This window comes from Conger conger, chromosome 16 (assembly GCF_963514075.1).
Source record: "Conger conger chromosome 16, fConCon1.1, whole genome shotgun sequence".
NCBI lineage: Eukaryota > Metazoa > Chordata > Actinopteri > Anguilliformes > Congridae > Conger > Conger conger.
The window spans coordinates 34,494,982-34,507,727 of NC_083775.1; the positions used below are offsets into that span (position 1 = coordinate 34,494,982).

Genomic DNA, 12,746 nt, shown 5'->3' on the forward strand with positions numbered 1-12,746 from the left:
GTTAATTTCAAGAACATTGATCCCCCCTGTATCACAACCTGATCCTGACAAGTGTGATCTTTCTGCCACATGGTGTCGGCCTAGGCTTAAATTATGACATATTTTTGAGAGGGAAAATAAAATAAAAACTAAAAGTAAAACCGAAAGAGAAACCAAAAGAGAAACTAAAAGTATTTCAAACCAATCGTCATCATGCGCATCGTATAAAGTGCGGATAGCGTGACCGACGGTTTTCGAAGTTCTGACGGCGTGACCGCAGTAATAGGGAGGGGAAAGAAGAGGGAGATATAGAAATAGCCAAACATTGAATAAAACAACAGATGGGGTAAGTAGCCTATTGTGGAGTGGCATGGAGTGAATATATACCAGCGCGATGAAGGGGTGTGTGGAGGCTATGAGGGGCCGTTTAGGAAATATTCCAGAATTTTGTTACACAAACACATATGAAACACGTACGCATTCACATGTGAAACTCTCACACATGCATTCATACTACTGAAAACTCACACACATGTATGTGAAACGCTCACACAGATACACATGAAACGCGCGCACTCATACACATGAAACGCTCGCATTCATACAAGTGAAACGCGCACATTCATACACGTGAAACGCGCGCATTCATACACGTGAAACGCGCGCATTCATACAAGTGAAACGCTCGTCCATTTCTCTCATTTGTTGCACAAGATACTCTCCTTGGATTCATTTCTAAATACCAGAATAGCAGAAAGAAGAGAGCGACATCATAGGGCAAATTACTACTGTGGATTTATTTTTTACCTATCGACTACCTACATTTTAATTTATTTTATTTTACCATGGGAAATGAAACCTCAGCTTGGAGCAACGCACTCCAAACCCTCCTCTGTTTGGAGACCGAAACCAAAAAGTGTCAGCGTTCGTGGGATTTGCTGAACAAAATTGCACATATATACACAAAATTACTTTGCTTGCTCAATATTGTAGTAACTAAGATATTCGCTGGAAAAAATAATTTTTTGATGGACATATTTAGCAACTGCGCCGCGAATTGTATACGCATTGTAGCGCTGTATCAGCGGGCTCCCGGCCAGCGGAGAAAGCCTTGCACGAAGCAGATGGCATCCAATCACACGACTCCTGGAAGGCAACGAGTACTAGCCAAACAGAGGCAGAGTAGGGCGGGTCTTAGCGGAATACGGTTGGGGGAAAAAATAACGCCTTCCGGATATAGTGAAATGACTTCCGGATATACTGAAATGACTGAACTGTATATGAATTTCATATGTATGAATGCGAGCGTTTCATGTGTACGAATGCGAGCGTTTCATGTGTACGAATGCGAGCGTTTCATGTGTATGAATGCGAGCGTTTCATGTGTACGAATGCGCGTGTGCGTTTCATGTGTATGAATGCGCGCGTTTCATGTGTATCTGTGTGAGCGTTACTGAGTTTTCAGTAGTATGAATGCATGTGTGAGAGTTTCACATGTGAATGCGTACGTGTTTCATATGTGTTTGTGTAACAAAATTCTGGAATATTTCCTATACGGCCCCTCATAGGAGGCAGTTGCGTCTCGTAAGCTCAGAATTGGGTGGGGCGCAAAAATTTCCTTTAAACTAATCACTGACCTCTTACTGCTTTCATTAAATTATCTTGATTAACAAACGTTTCAATGATGGAGCTAATCAATGAACCACTAAGTAGCCTAGCCTACACTTATCAAAAAAGATGCACCACTCTGTTATCTACTGCGTTAGCTTTCAGAATGACCAGCAATACCAGTTTACAATCTACGCATTGCAGATTATTTCCACCCCAGTCTATTTTCCGAGAGTGAGTGCGGACTGCAGAGAAAGAAGTCTACATGTGTCCGCAAATAATATTGATAAAATGTGCACGATTTCGTAATGCAAATATAATTAAATGCATAAGCCATAGGCTACTAAATAATATGTGTGAAGGCAGTGGTGTCTAGTGAGCTCAGAATTGCAAAACCTTCCTTTAAACTAATCATTGACCTCATCCCTACTAATTTGGGAGAGCTGGCTACATCTGAAGGTACTAAGTGAATGAATCGTTGTATGGATAGCCTACTCAAGAAAAAGCAGGGAAAGTCTCTGCCACTGCTTAGTGATTAAAACTAATTTTTGTAAATTGTATTCATCATTCAACACGATGTGATGTTAATTCCTGATTGTTTCGTCAGATCATCGACACATTTGTTAATCAAGGGAAAAGTTTCAGATCCACGATTGGTTTAAAGGAAAGTTTGGCACCATACCCATGACATTTTCAGATTTAACTAATTACTTTCCAGGGACTGATTTATTTTCTGAGCTGTACGAAGAAGATCTCGTATCCAATTTGGTCCGCATGGACCAAACGCACCTGTTCACATTACATTTACATTTTTGTCATTTGGCAGACACTTTTAATCCAAAGTGACTTACAAGTGCATAGGTTCTACCATAAGTCAAAGCATCACATCCAGAACTAGGAAAATACACATGGAATGCTGTTGTAATCATAGTCGTCATCATAAGTGCACTTTTTTTTGGGGGGGGGGGCTTAGACAAGGATAGGGATATCAGAAAGTAGGGGCAGGGGAAATCAGGAGGGAGGACTAAGGTAGAGTTTGAAAAGGTGGGTTTTGAGTCTGCATCGAAATAGGGGGAGGGATTCTGCTGTCCTGACAGTGGTAGGCAAGTCATTCCACCACTGAGGAACCAGAACGGAAAATGGGCGTGAACGTGCAGCTCGACCACCAGGTGCACGTAGAGAGGGAACCATAAGGCGACCAGAGCTGGCAGACCGGAGTGGTCTAGCTGGGGAATAGGAAGTGATCAAGGATTGTATGTAAGGTGGGGCAGTCCCCTTAGCAGCCTGAAATGTCAACACTAGGGCCTTGAAACGGATGCGTGCGGCAATAGGAAGCCAGTGGAGGCCAATGACAAGTGGGCACACCCGCGCATGAACGAGGATGAGGCCATGATGGACACACCGACTGATACGCTGAAAAGGGCTGGGAGAGAGTTCCCTGCACAGATCGCTTCTCAGCCCAAGTGACCGATGATTACATCCACATTGTGTCATAGCCTATTGTTTTTATTCATTAATTCATTCATTATCGCTTATCCTGAACAGGGTCGCAGGGGGGCTGGAGCCTATTGGCGAAAGGCAGGAATACACCCTGGACAGGTCGCCAGTCCATCGAAGGGCACACACCATTCGCTCACACACTCATACCTATAGGCAATTTAGACTCTCCAATCAGCCTAACCTGCATGTCTTTGGACTGTGAGAGGAAGCCGGAGTACCCGGAGGAAACCCACGCAAACTCCGCACAGAGAGGCCCCGGCCGACGGGGATTCGAATCCCACTGCACCATCCGTGCCGCCTTGTTTTTATTTATGTTGTTCATTTGAAAATCACTGTCGATATTACTAATAATAATATTACCTGCAAAATCGTTCTTGTGTCCATGGTTCATGGTGACGAATCAACAAATAAATGAACAATAAATAAAGGTGCCATATGCTGCTGTTAATGTAACCCATGCGTGAAGTGCAAATCTTTATTCACCTTCACTCTGATACTAATGACAATATAATAACACAGCATAAAACAATCTGCATCATAGGCCAACTCAGAAGATCTAGGGTTGCAGGAGCTAATAAGCACACACATTCATGAGAAGGTTTCTGTATTACAAAACTACAAATATTGAGTTTGCTGTTAATAGATTATTCCAAACTCAATCACACACCTTCAGTAAGAGGAGTTCACCTTTTCACCAAAAATAAATCTTACCTCTGTTAACAGAGAGACAGAGACAGAGAGACAGAGAGAGAGACGAACAGAAAATTTTATTTTCTGTAGGGGGTTTCTGTATTCATTCTCTGGGCGCCTTCACAAATGTCCAGAACAGAAAAGTAATTCTTTTTTTCTTCTGTACTTCAACAAATTTGGCCGATTAACTACTGCCGCCTCCCCCTTCCCGGCCTTAAAATAAATTATTAAAAAATAAGAACGAAAAAAGGAACCGGAATTCACGCGACAGCGTGTGACGGGGCCGTTCAATCTCCGTGTTTCCCCGGCCTCAGTAATCCTCCTTCCAAGCCTAGTCGCCCTCCTTGGGTGATTCCGTCTAGGATTAGAGAAGGAGAGGTTAGCTGTTTTATAGCGGGAGAGATATGCTCACGTGAGCCCGGGATTTAGGTTTCATTCGCGGGGTCTCTTCCGCAAGCACGGGACTCTCGTGGTCCGCCCCGAAATTCCTCCACGTTTTTCTGAGTGGGTGTTCGCTCGTCTTTAGGCATATATATATTTTTATTTATTCATTTATCTATACATCTATCTATATATTTATCTATGTATGTATATATCTATCAATTTATATGCATATTATACATGTACGGCTATACAATCTCCCCGATTACTTGACGAAGCTTCATCTCCCTAATGTTATTTGCTACCACCAGCACAACATATTTCTGCCTCAAGTTGTCAATCATTCATATCGGAAGGTCGAGTGGAACGTGGCTGCTGGTCGACGTTCGATAATGCATGCAAGCCTCTCGTCATATTGTTGATGACACAAACTCGCTAATGACCATCTCAGTTAATAAATAAAATTACATTGAAAACATGAACGAAAAGTCCACTTCAATTTTAAAGACGAATCAAATTCAGGCAATTCTGCGTATTAAAAGTATAGTGTAGCTATTATAATTCGTGCTCAGCGGTACATGTTCGCATTGCTAGCTTGTTGCGTGAATGATGGCGTTATTGAACTTACCTCTGCGGGTGCACAGTCTCAGTGAGTGTTAAACTAGTGAAGAGTCGGTCCCGCTGGCATGCTGGTGTGTAGCTACGGTCCCAACTGACTGCCCCTTTCCGCAGCTGCAGCTATGTACATGGCCGGATTTATAGAACAAATGCGAATTCAAGGTCAGGGTCTTGTTGTTGGCGGCGCAAAACGCGACACAGCAGCTTCTAGGCATCGTTGTTCGTACTGAGTTCGGTGATATAAACCGAATGGGCTGGAGCAATGTTCGTTCTTTGTTTTGTTGGACACCATAGTCCTAAAACTGGAAAATAATGTTTCTTTATTCAGCGCTATGTCCTCTAAAAATATCTCCATTTCTTTTCTTTCTTTCTTTTTGCGATACCTTATGTATGTTCGTGTTGGAGCGTTTTGCTTGTTGGTGCGCTTTTATTGAAAACATCAGCTAATCAGAGAAAATAGTGATTTACACCAGTAATGTGATGGTGCTTCTGCCAAATCAACCCTGATTGCAAAGTCATTTATGACAAAAATAATGTAAATAAAACATGGCATGCTCGGTGGCGTAGCCACGAACTGTATCACATACCGCATAGCTGCCAACTCTCACGCTTTCGGCGTGAGACACACGCATTTGCATGTGCGTGTGAAAACAGGCAAATGCGTGTGTCTCACGCCGAAAGCGTGAGAGTTGGCAGCTATGCATACCGTATATATAATTTGGCGAAAATTATATATATGGTTGGATAATTTAGTTTGTAAGTTTTTAATGATATTAATAAGTTGCCACCTTTTATGATAAAAGCAATATTTTTAAGTATTCCTGCAGTGTTTTATTCATAAATAACACTACTTTCCCTCTCAACGCAGTCAAGCAGTCACTGCATGGAGTGAATAATAATCGAGAGCGAATCGATGGGCCTAGTAATGTGGCACGTAGAAGTGATCCTTTTAGCAACCGCCTAAGTGATAGTTCGGGGAACACGCCTAGAAAAGTAAACAACTTTAGTAAGGTATACCTTTCGAGCCTTCGTAAAACGCTAAGAGACACAGCTATCGGGAAACGCAGCCCAGAGCGTTTTGTAGCTACTTAGCTGGTTAGCTACTTTCTGTAGGTAGATTTATTTTTTTATCACAAATATCAAAGTTTATTTTTTCTTTCTAGGTTATCTGCACTTATCTGTAATCTTAAATCCTCTTTCTTTGCAGCCCGCATGAACACGTCTGGTGTGCAGCTAACTCATTCTTCTGTTTTTCTTTAGCTATCGGAGGTCTGTTCTATTCCTGTAGCGTAGTGGTTAAGGTAAATGACTGGGACACACAAGGTAGGTGGTTCTAATCCCAGTGTAGCCACAAAAAGATCCGCACAGCCGTTGGGCCCTTGAGCAAGGCCCTTAACCTTGCATTGCTCCAGGGGGGGATTGTCTCCTGCTTAGTTTAATCAACTGTACGTAGCCAAATGTCTGTAATGTAATGTAGTTCCTTTTTTTATCCACAGGTTGAAGCTCTAACATGACATATGACCCTAATCGTCATTTTGCTTCAGCAATCATATTTTGTTACATGACATTGATTATTTTAAGAACGATTATCTTTATATTTATTTAATATAATTTTGACAGATGTTATTAGATATTTAAATAAAATCGAATAAGTTAGTAATCTTTGCAGTTCTTCAGGTTAATGCATTTTAAACCTGGGTTACGTTAAGCTGCTATTATCCTGATATGATTCCACCATAGTATTATTTTGACCACATGTTATTTTGATATTGGTACTAATAGCCTACTGTTATTAGAAATGTTCTTGGTTGTAATATTTTGGTTTTTGCATGATGATGGTGCTGTTGATGATCGCATATGAAAAATAGGCTAATATAAAAAAATAATAGGGTAGCTTAATATATTTAATTTGCTCTTTATTTTTGGGACAACATACTCTGCCGCTGATAACAGTGCTGCTGATGAAGCTGATAAACCTGTCAATTACAAAGATGAAAACTTTATTAATATAAAATAATAGCCTACATTCGTTTTATCCATGGAATATGTATTCACTATTCGCCCAGTAAGTGTGACAATTTGCGCGGTTATTTCCATGCATTTCCTTTCTAGTTGCAGGCTTTGTTTGATTATAATGAAGCTAGCTAGCCTCCAATGTTTCTGTTCACTTTTCACAGCTTTGGGGCTGCTACATGATGAGAGAATATTAGTAATTTATCCAATATTTGTATTTCTTCCAGTGACCTTTTGTAAACACTATTGTACACCGGTTACGATAAAAGTGTGGCAACTGAATGTACTTTATTCATAATGGGCCAGTTATGAACCAGACATCAAACATCAGCTTGTTGAGAATGACAAGAAATCATTGAGTTTTATTACCATAAATCAGTTCACAACCATAGCCTTTCAACGATTCATCATTACAGTAGCTATCCAATAGGTACGATATCGGCTGTGTTTGTTTATTTGCTCTCAGTGCGTACAGTACCTGCCGACATTACATCAATACCATGTCACTAAAATGGTGAATCTCTACTTGACATATTATGATGGATGGGTGGACCATTTTGCAGATGATGGCATACACAAAGAGTAGTTGCACAGATGTGTTTGAGAGTAAAACTATTAAACATAAAACAACATAATCTATTCTGATCAGCAAAACCTATGCTTTTGATGATTGGGCCAATTGTAGATAGTTGTCCTTTATGATTAGCATACATGTGCGTGACATTTGCAATTTGTAGAAAGCAATGGGAAATGGTGATCTGCTGTGAGCAAGTGATGTTATGGTGTGGAGGTTCTCACATATTGTTTTGAGATAATTGTCATTTGACAATTGTGCCAAAGCGATTGAGGTCTGATGGCGATGGCTGACGTTGATGGCTGCAGTGGTGCCATAAGATGAAAATTAATGTTTGGGATGATATAATTGTTTCAAATTTAAGCAATATCAGTGGTTCCATGCCATTTCAAAATCTTATATTTAACTCAGACGGCACGGATGGTGCAGTGGGTAGCACGGATGGTGCAGTGGGTAGCACGGATGGTGCAGTGGGTAGCACGGATGGTGCAGTGGGTAGCACTGCCGCCTCCCAGCAAGGAGGTCCTGGGCTTGAATCCCCGTCGGCCGGGGCCTCTCTGTGCAGTGTTTGCATGTTCTCCCTGTGTCTGCGTGGGTTTCCTCCCACAGTCCAAAGACATGCTGATTGGAGAGTGTAAATTGCCTGTAGGTGTGTAGGTGTGAGGGTGTGAGGGTGTGAGGGTGTGAGGGTGTGAGGGTGTGTAGGTGTGTAGGTGTGTAGGTGTGTAGGTGTGAGGGTGTGAGGGTGTGAGGGTGTGAGTGTGTGAGTGAATGGTGTGTGTGCCCTGTGATGGACTGGCAACCTGTCCAGGGTGTATTCCTGCCTTTCGCCCAATGTATGCTGGGATAGGCTCCAGCCCCCCTGCGACCCTGTTCAGGATAAGTGGGTTCAGATAATGGATGGATTGATGGATATTTAACTCACCAACCCAAGCTGCAAACAGAGATATGCAAAGTGTTGGCGTGTGGACTGTTTATTGTTGGTTGCATCCAACACAATGTAAAGACTATATCTCAGTAATAAACACAGAATAATAATCAAAGAAAATGGTTGTTTATTTTTTTTAATTACATAAATACAATGTAACATCAGTCAACCTTTTAACCTGCCAAAGTTTCACAAAAGACTTTGAACTGAATCTAGTGGTCCTCCAAGTGAACACTCGGCTGACGGAATAGCAAGCTACCAGGCGTGCCCCGGAACCCAACCGTCTCCAGCCTTCACTGGTTCCCTGTACCAGGCTTTCCGTTCCCCAAAAGCCTTCTGAACCAGAATCTAAGCCCATGCAGGTGGGGCGAACCCGTCTCTCACTACCGGGGAGGGAGAAACGGGTACTTGAGCGTCTCTGCCTGTACTGCGGTGGACCTGGCCACGTATGTAATTGTCCTTTAAAAGACAATGCGTGTCAAGCAAAGGAGGGGGTCCTGATGGGCGCCACCACAAATCAGTCCCTCTCAACCTCAAGGTTCACTATACTTGCCTACATCTCCTAGGAGGGGGCTCATCATCAAGTTCAAGTTGTGATCGACTCCGGGTCCAACACCAACCTGATCTGTTCTGAGTTCTGACATCCACTCTCTCCCAGGTCACACCATCACCTCCCCTGTTCGGTTGCAAATCTCCGGCGACCACCAGGAGGACATAGCCTCCTACATCATGAGGTTGCCTCTGGTTCCGGTGGTTTTGGGCAGACCCTGGCTCCTCCTGCACAATCCCCAAGTAGACTGGGTCTGGGGAACCATCACAGGCTGAAGCCACAACTGTCACCAGTCCTGCCTCCAGACTGCCTCCAACCAGCCAAATTCTGGTCCAGCTGCTCCCAAAACTCCTCCTGACCTGTCCTCCGTCCCACCTGGCTAAAACAGCGCAGGACAGGTCTTCAGCAAGTCCCAAGCCTGCTCCCTGCCTCCTCGCCGCTCCTATGGCTGTGCCAGTGAGCTGCACCCCGGTACCACTCCCCCTAGAGGTTGTCTCTTCTCCCTGTCTGCTCCAGGGACTCTATCCATGGAGAAGTACATCAGTGACTCCTTGGCGGCTGGTCTGATCTGTCCCTCTTCCTCTCCAGCCGGGGCTGTGGAGAAAAAGGACAAGTGCCTACGGCCCTGTATTGACTACCGTGGGCTCAAAGACATCACCATCAAAAACCGCTACCCCATCCCTCTCATCTCTTTGCTACAGAAATAGCAGTACTTTACCGAACTGGATCTCCGTAATGCCTACCACCTGGTTCGCATCCACAAGGGCGATGAGTGGAAGACAGTCTTCAACACCCCGAGCGGCCACTATGAGTACCTCCTGATACCGTTCAGGCTCACCAACACACCAGCCGTCTTCGAGAACCTCATTAGTTATGTCCTCCGAGACATGATCTACCAGCTTGTCTTTGTTTGCCTCAATGACATCCACATCAGCCACGTCTGCCAAGTGTTCCGCCACCTCCTGAAGAACCGCCTGTTTGTCAAAGCTGAGAAGTGTGAGTTCCACCAAGCCCCAATTCAGTTCCTTGGCTTTGTCGTCTCCAGGGGGCAGATTGAAATGAACCCGGAAAAGACCTCCGCTGTTGCAAATTGGCCTCCTCCCACCAACTGGAAAGGAGCCTCAAGGACTAGCCAATTTCTACCGAAGCTTCGTCCGAAACTACTGTTCTGTTGCTGTTCCCCTGTCTGCCTTGACCAAACTAAAAATGTTAAATGAGTGGGCCCATTCGTCTCGACCACATGCTGGCTCTCCTGGGTCGCCGCTTCTGATAGCCATCGGTGAAATCCGATACGGCTGAATTCATCGCCGCCTATCCTGAATGCTCCCGGGGGAAGTCCAGTAGCCAGTGGCCCAAGGGACTCCTCCAGCCTCTGTCGGTTCCCCATCGGCCTTGGTCCCACGTGGCTTTGGACTTTATTACCGGTCTCCCCGTGGTGAAGGGAATGTCTGTTGTCCTGACGGTGGTAGACTGGTTTTCCTAGTTCGGACACTTTGTAGCCCTGCCCAAGCTCCCGTCCTCTAAACAAATGGCGGAGCTGCTGCTTCTGCACGTCTTCCGTCTGCATAGCCTACCCCTGGAGGGAACCTCAGACCAGGGCCTTCAGTTTTCCAGTCAATTTTGGAAGGCCTTTTGCACGCTCATTGGAGCTAAGGCTCAACTCTCATCTGGTTTCCACCGCCAGACCAATGGCCAGACGGACCAACCAAGAGCTGGAGAGGATGCTCCACTGCTCTGCTTAGCCTGCCTGTTATCGACCCTTTGCCTGTGACCATGACTACTTTTGGATCCATATTGTACCTGTTTGCTGGAGAGTTGACCCATTGTCTGGATTATTGACCACAAACTACCTTACCCCTGCTGATTCTTATGTACTTCTGAATATGCCCCTCCAGCTGGTCCAGAATGCTGCAGCCCGCCTGATCACCAGTCAGCCCAGGTCGGCTCATGTCACCCCGCTTCTCATTGGCCTCCACTGGCTTCCTATTGCCGCACGCATCCGTTTCAAGGCCCTAGTGTTGGAATTTCAGGCTGCTAAGGGGACTGCCCCACCTTACATACAATCCCTGATCACTCCCTACTCCCAGCTAGACCACTCCGGTCTGCCAGCTCTGGTCGCCTTATGGTTCCCTCTCTACGTGCACCTGGCGGTCGAGCTGCACGTTCACGCCTGTTTTCCATTCTGGTTCCTCAGTGGTGGAATGACCTGCCTACCACTGTCAGAACAGCAGAATCCCTCCCCCTATTTCGACGCAGACTCAAAACCCACCTTTTCAAACTCTACCTTAGTCCTCCCTCCTGATTTCCCCTGCCCCTCCTTTGTGATATCCCTATCCTATAACTACAAAAAAACAAAAAACAAAATGCACTTATGATGACAACTATGTTTAGAACAGCATTTCATGTGTATTTTGCTAGTTTCTGGATGTGATGCTTTGACTTATGGTAGAACCTATGCACCTGTAAGTCGCTTTGGATTAAAAGCGTCTGCCAAATGACTAAAGTGTAAATGTAAATGTATTCTGAACCGGGTACTACGGCATTCCTAAATTAATTGTAAAACATCAATAAGATTACTGAAGAGGATAGGTATCATTGCAACCTACTTCTATTGTTATAAGAAGTTAGAATACCCAAAGAACATTTAAAAGACAATAAGGTAATAAGTGTTTTCAAGAAAATCCAACAAAGTAACTATTATTCCCCAAATAATTGTATCACTACTACTGACGCAAGGCAAGTAAATACTTATCTGTCATTTGAATTTAATGACTTCAAATTTCTATAGATTCATTGCACCTCTAATTATTTTATATTTCAATTGTACTTTATTAGCAGAGTGCTTTGCATAGATCTCATGTCAAATTGCCAAATAAGTGTAGTTTAGAATAATTTAGAAGCACAGCAATATATGTAAAAATACAAGGTGTGTACATAGCTTGTTGATTTCCACAATATACTGTATTGGCTAGATTCTGTCTTGTGCAGAGCGCATCTATAAATGAGAGGTTGTTCTTAGGAACTCCTGTACACCTACTTATCCACACGATTATCTAATCAGCCAATCATATGGCAGCAGCGCAATGCATAAAATCATGCAGATACAGGTCAGGAGTTTCAGTTAATGTTCACAACGACCATTAGAATGGGAAAAAAATGTGATGTCAGTGATTTCGACCATGGCATGATTGTTGTTGCCTGTAGACGGAAATTGCTTTATTGATGAGACGTCACTGGAGAATGGCCAGACTGGTTAGAGCAAACCAAAATGCCTACAGTAACTCAGATAAACAATCTGCACAATTGTGGTGAGCTGGAAAGCATCTCAGGGCTACAACAGCAGAAGACCATGTCGGGGTTCACTTCTGTCAACCAAAACCAGAAAGCTGAGGCTGTAGTGGGCACAGGCTTTCCAAAATTGAACAGCTGAAAACTGGAAAAACATAGCCTGCTCTGATGAATCTTGATTTCTGCTGAGGCATACAGATGGTAGGGTCAGAATTTGGCACCAACAGCATTAATTCATGGACGCACCATGCCTTGTGTCAACAGTCCAGGCTGGTGCCAGTGGTGTAATGGTGTGGGGAATGATTTCTCAGCACACTTTGGGTCCGTTAATATCGATCAATCATTGATCATTGAATGCCACAGCCTAGCTGAGTATTTTTGCTGACCATGTGCATCCCTTCTTGGCCACAATTTTCTACTGGCCCCATCCAGCATGATAATGGACTATGTCACAAAGCAAAATTCATCTCAAACTGGATTCATGAACATGACAATGAGTTCAGTGCTCTTCAGTGGCCTTCCCAGTCACCAGATCTGAATCCATTAGAACACCTGCTCAGTGGATATAAGACATAAAACAGTGATTATTATTTCCTCCATTGAGATTCTGGAATGCC

At 43.9% G+C, this 12,746-nt stretch overlaps 1 long non-coding RNA gene across 1 annotated transcript; it reads left to right on the forward strand.

Moving 5' to 3' along the window:
* Nucleotides 1–219: 219 nt before the first annotated feature.
* Nucleotides 220–3,540, forward strand: LOC133114263 (uncharacterized). The gene is made up of 2 exons (XR_009705535.1): nucleotides 220–325; nucleotides 3,133–3,540. It is a non-coding gene; the product is annotated as an uncharacterized LOC133114263 (long non-coding RNA).
* The last annotated feature ends 9,206 nt before the right edge of the window (nucleotides 3,541–12,746 follow it).